General features: G+C 40.5%; 1 protein-coding gene across 1 annotated transcript in view; it reads right to left on the bottom strand.

Annotated features, from left to right (window-relative positions):
* Positions 1-667, bottom strand: part of LOC109485633 (5'-nucleotidase-like) — a 12737-nt gene extending 12070 nt beyond the window's left edge. The window contains exon 1 of the mRNA XM_019789324.1: positions 559-667. The gene's annotated coding sequence lies outside the window, so the exon portion shown is untranslated. The remainder of the gene's footprint in view (positions 1-558) is intronic.
* Between the last annotated feature and the right edge of the window lie 5610 nt (positions 668-6277).

The following is a 6277-nucleotide window of genomic DNA, read 5'->3' as shown; positions in this document are numbered from 1 at the left end:
TAACTGGGTCGTTGAACAAAACAAAACAAAACAAACAAATAAGAGTTTGATCAGAAAATACCCCCCCCCCAAAAGAAACCCGTCTGGGAACGCCTAAAAAAGAGGCTATAAAACAATAACATGCTAGTCAGAGAAATATCAATTTATGTTAACAAAATTATAAATACCTTAACTATACGTATCGTCACCAGTCCAACACAGTAACACACAAACTCACACACACGTTCCCGAAAACATGAACAGCTTGCCTGTCTCAGTCTAAAGTATTCTATTCAGTTCAAGGTCATCTCTTACTTCAATACTGAACAGCTGCGGTAGAAATCCTACACAAAAACAGTGTTAAACAAGCCGCCAGGGGGCCCAAAATCTAATCATTCTGAGGTCTCATCAAGACCTACCCACCTACCAAATATCAAGACAATCCATCAAGGCCTTCTCAAGTTATCATGTTCACAAACACACAGAGTCACACACACACACACACACACACACACACACACACACACACAAATCCTGAAAACATAACCTTCTTGGCGAAGCTAAAGACTGTGGAAATACCTCTAAAGTCGCAGACAGGTCAATTCTACGCCGATTCTTGTCTCCCGTCTCAATAGGAACCACGCTGTTCCTTTCTGTAAGGATATATGACCTTTGACCACTATTAGTCGGCAGGCTGAGTCATGTGTTTCTGATTAAATCCCGCCCCTAAAGAAGTTACGAACAGCTGCGGAAGAACTGTTTCGTCATTTTGAGTTACTGAGAACCTAAAATGATTATAGAGGTGGCGAACGGAGGAAGAAAGGATGATTTGCTTCAGTGGAAGTGGCGTGTTAAGAGGGCCTGCAAGCCCTTTTTCGTAAGGCGTAATCAGGTCTTTTTACTCTTCGTAATCCGTAGGCAGCCTCCTAAAAAATCAACGTAACTCGTAATTATAGTAATTCGCCGCAAAGCGTGAAGTCGTAATCAGCTCTGAGACTTTAACGTAATTCGTAATCGGCGGCGAAAATTTTGCGTAATTCGTAATCACCAACCCCACATGCAGGCCCTCGTACAACAGTCAGAAAATCGGAGATATCAGTTGGGTATTTCTGAAAACAACCGGGAACTTTGTATGGCGATACAATCTGTTTTTCAGGGTTAAAGGTTGGTCCATGCGATCCTTGGCTGTTGGCTCCGAGCCAAATTTGATTAACTTCAAGGCAGTTCATTAAATCCTTCCACCCTTTGACCTCCCACCCCGTGAATTGTCACTCCCTTGTAATGTGCGAGGTTCTACATGGGGGGCGACGCTTTACGAGGAATAAAGCAGGGTTTGCAACGTTTAACGGTAAACTTGTCACTCTTAAGAGGAAGTTCCACGCTAAAATCTTCCGAAGTTTCCTAGAACAACATCGCTTTGGGTATAACCTTAAACTTTTCAAGTCTAAGGTCAACAAACATCCGTCCTCACTGGCTGTACAGTAACCCAAAACATTTGTAGTGAACCATGAAGTAAATTAAAAACGTATATTCAGGATGGTTTGCAACGCTTAACGGTAAATTAGGCTGCTCTTATGTAAAGCTTTGGAAAAAACTTAATTGAATTGTTCTTTCGTATCCATGGAGTGTCTGGCAAAACCAGTCCGCGGACACCACAAGTTCTGTTGTAATTCTTTTTTACCAATCTGGTGTTCGACTACGCCGTACGAACAATCTTTCAGTAACGCTTAAAATGGATTCAGGATAACAAATAAAAAGCTACATGCTGCTTTACGGATATTTTCCCGACAAAACATGAATTAAAGTTGCCGGCCACGATTAAGAGAGGGAATTAACATGAATGGCTACTGAAAAAGGCATCAATGCCCTCGTGTTCGATATTACTTAAATGCTTGACCCACTGACCCTAAATTCCCATCGAGCCCCACGTTGTAGAGAAGTGGTAATATATAACAAACACGCCTTTGTTACGATATGCCAAACGTATGACCCCACGTGTGCACCTGCGCATACACAGGGCAGGGGCACAATCGTCACGCGATAGTTTTAGCACAGTAAATTTCTAAATTGCTATGTAATTATGTCACGCGTCGCTTCAGCTATCTGTCAACTAATTCTTGGGTTGTTCTCCTTCAAACAGTTTGAAACAAACTCGCTTGCTGTTCCAGAACAAGCTGCTAGGGGGGCCAAACTCGCGTCCATTCTTTGCAAGCGCAAGAAAACAATTTTGTGACCCTAGCCTGCCCAGATGATATCAAACCCAGAAGTTCCACTGCAGTACCATCGAAAGCCACAAGGGGGCCCAAAAAATAATCATTTCAAGATCTCCCCACATGCCAAATATAAAGACAATCCAACCAAGCCTTCTCGAGTTATCGTGTTTACACAGGAACGTACACACAGACAGACACAGACGAACGCTTTCGAAAACAAAACCTTCTAGGCGAAATGTAAACAAACCAGTTGACTACATACCACGTACTAAGTAACTAATGACAGAACATACCAGGGAACAGGCTAAGAATTCCGTATTTATCAAGCAGTAACACCAAGGAAATTTTTGGCCTTGTATAGTAAAGGTAATTAGTAGACGCCTCCCTACTACATTTACAACAACGCCCAGAGGTAAATATGCAAAGGTCTAACGTAAATTCTCTTACGTCACCGCTTGTTGCGGTCTGTCGACTAAACACAAAACATCCGGCTTCGTTCAGGAGACATCGCGGAAATTGGTAGAGCAAGCACTTAGTAACTTCATGAATTTTTTTTTCCAACATGTAATCACAAGACGTGGTGACGGCACACTCAAGTTTTTTCAACTTATATTAATGCCGCCACCAACACAGGGGGCAATACAATACCTGAGCTAAGTGAGGAAAGCCGTGTAAAGTGCCTTTCCCAAGGGCACAAAATCAGTGTCAGGACTCGAACCCGGGACCTCTTGATTCCGAATCGAGCACTCTGTCGCTACGCCACACGACATGTATTTAACTGTGATACTAACAGTATTCCAAAACGATCCGATTAAAGATACATAAACGTTGCCTACCATTTACGTTGTCTGTTTCTAAAAGAACATTTCCTCACCTGAGTTGGACCCTTACAACGCCCAAAGTACACAGCACGTCTATATGTATACGTGCCAGACGGTAGCACAAAGGATTTATTTATTTAATGGGTAACGTATTATATATCAGGCCTCGAAATTAACTTTTCTTCCTAATGTCCCAGCACTGTCCCAAAAAGAAATTTCAATTGTCCCAAGGTGAGGATGAACTGTCCCATCCTGTTTTTTGGAAAGTTTTGTATGGCTTCATCTTAAAGTCAACTTTATTTTGCTTATGTTCACTCCCAGGCGCACTATAATTGCAGTGTAGACAGGAAATTTGGGGGGACTTTTCTAAATCGAAAAGCCGGGACGTGCCTGATAAACAAAAGAAGGGCTGACATTCTGATGTTGATTATCTCTCTATTGTCCCAAAAATGTCCCAAAGTGTCTTTTTAATTGTCCCAGTCTAAATTTTAGTTGTCAGTGGCCATTGGACCACCTTTAATTTCGAGCCCTGATTACGTTTGCATAAAAAATGTGTGGATTGTTTCCTCATGATTTTTTCCAGGTTCCGATCGGCACAACTTCAGGTCATGTCTTTGACAAACGCTGGAATTCGTCTGCCGAGACTGAGAACGGATTTTATTGTACAGCTGTAGTTACTGTAATTAAGCACAGTTCTAGCTATTAAGCCAACATGTTCTAGTGATTAGCTAGGCCTTATATATGGTACATGTACAGGCTAGTGTAACAAGACACTGTAGCGTTGAATAAAACATAACAAGATACTATTTTAAAAATTACTAGTACGTATAGGTTTAGCTCACCGTTAGTACCGAAGGCGATTCCTGGGTCCGACATACAGTGTCACACTTTTACGGCTTCCTTTTTTGTATCGTGTTGCCTGGTTCTTTTGTGACTCTTAAGTTTGTGTCAAATATTGACTTTTGAGGTTACGAACCGAGCGGACACTGCAGACGTGATGTTGTCGTGTTAGGTTTGTTCTTTAATGGGGTCGTGTGGCGTAGCGGCAGAGTGCTCGACTCGGTACCAAGAGGTCCCGGGTTCGAGTCCTGACATGCCACCGATCCCCTTGGGAAATGCACTTTACACGATTTTCCTCACTTCACTCAGGTGAAAATGGCGTTGTTATTCTTATAGAAAGATTCTGATTGTGTGACTTGAGCTTATTTATTTATCAGTTCGGCTTACAGGTGGGCTTAAAGGTGCTGCCTTAATAAAACATAGGGTACGGTTCATTTTCATATAGACCTTTCCTCTGAACACCTCAGCGGATGTCTAAATCCTAGCTTAACGTCAACCACCTATTGCGATCTTTTTTATTCAAAGTCCATTCACCTTCTATTGTGATATATGAAATATAAAGGTAAAAAAAGGTTTTGTATTACAGGGGTGCCTGGGAGAAGGTTTCCAAATATGATATCAAAACCGTTCATGAAAATGTCTTCACCAGCCGGTTTTCTTTTCTTTTTTTTTTTTTTTTTTGAGGTACCAAATACTATCGCCATCTTTATCATCGGTCCCGGCCTCATTTAGTCGGTCCGGAATCACAGACACAGATACCACATCGATACGGCCCTGAGACATCCGGTCACGAACCCTCTTTTTCTGTGCCTCCGTGAACACGCCATCCTTGTCATCCTGTCCTTGAACCCAACTGTCCTTGACGATACAAATATATCCTGCGAACTCGTCAAATACTATCACCCCCCCCACACACACACACACACACATACACAAACACATGTTCTCATTCGAAGGCCAAATGCAGGAATCGCGGACTACATTCCAAATACTAGTTCCTTTTATGAACCCTGCTTACTAAAAATATCACAATATCAGGTTCTCTCCCGACGCCATTGCTACTAAGGCGAACATGTAATAAGTTGTGTACCCAATCAATGCTCGTACTATCAAGCTACTACTCTAAATTAATTATACCATAGACAACAATATATTGGACTCAACTGACCTTGTTTCCGATTCGCAGCCACGGTCAAGAGGTCAAAGTGCAAACCGTGGTCATAGAATTCTTTTCATATCTATGTACATGTATACGTCACTATATTGTTATGTTGAGTTAACATTATATTGGTATCAGGTGGAGTTGACCCCAAAGGTCATGACCCTACTAGAGGTCAACTCGTGGGCCGGTCCCTTTGTCCGCCATTGTTTGTTGTTCCTTCGAGGTGTTCAATAAAGCTCTGTATAACTTAGGCCACACAGACTAAATTTTATGGATGACATCCTCTGGAGAGAGAGACCGAGAGGGAGAAAGAGAGAGAGAGAGGAGTAAGAGAGGGAGGGAGGGAGAGAGAGAGAGAGAGAAGAGAGAGATTAATAGATAGATCATATAGATGCTTGCTGTCGCCGAGGTAGGAATACGTGTTGTTTCTTCCCTATCCTGCGCACTGGATACTCCAGATACAGTCTTATGAAGAAAGCAACACGAGACCAATTATCATAGTTTATGTAATACTATGAAAATCATTGTACATGATGAAGAAGAAAATCAGTTTTTAGAATTTTCATAATGAATTCACTTTTGTATCGAGAACAAATTTAGATACTAAACTCATCTCAATTAACTCTTCAACTAAGAAAACGTAAACTTAATGAATCAAGCTATTTTCTTATTTATGTGTTGCCATTAACAACAAATACAACACAAAGAGCAAAGCAATAAACAAATGAAAAGGCAAGTGAACTTGTAGAATATTAACAAGCTTTTTTCTCGTTTATAAATAGAATATTTCATCTACAGTATTCATCATGAGCGTTCCATATATCAAGAGGGAGCTCAAAAGAGACGCACCTCATCGTATAGTGTCTGAAAAAGTTTGCTATGTTACATAAATACATACACTACATCGTTTAACAATCGCCTTTTTGGTGATTTACATTAAAAACGAACTGAAACATAGAAATAACACTGATATACTGTATTATAATATAATAAACATAATTTAGATATATAAAAAAACGGACAATATCGAGTGTGATCTAATTCACTAAATTATGAATCATATTAGCCTAATTAAATTATAACGTATACTCCTACTTGTATGAATGAATGTTTAATACGAGATAATCTTTCTCGTAGCATATTGTACGAGTTACTGGTTCCTTACAAGTATATAAAAGTAAAATAACACAATTACTATCATTTATCCCATGAACACAGTAATAACAAAACTAATAACAAAGTTTTGCTTCCATTCGCGTCTG

This window comes from Branchiostoma belcheri, unplaced genomic scaffold, assembly GCF_001625305.1.
Source record: "Branchiostoma belcheri isolate BF01 breed outbred unplaced genomic scaffold, Haploidv18h27 scaffold77, whole genome shotgun sequence".
In the NCBI taxonomy this organism is placed as follows: domain Eukaryota; kingdom Metazoa; phylum Chordata; class Leptocardii; order Amphioxiformes; family Branchiostomatidae; genus Branchiostoma; species Branchiostoma belcheri.
The sequence above is the reverse complement of the archived record's forward strand: the minus strand, read 5'-3'. Positions and strand labels throughout refer to the sequence as shown.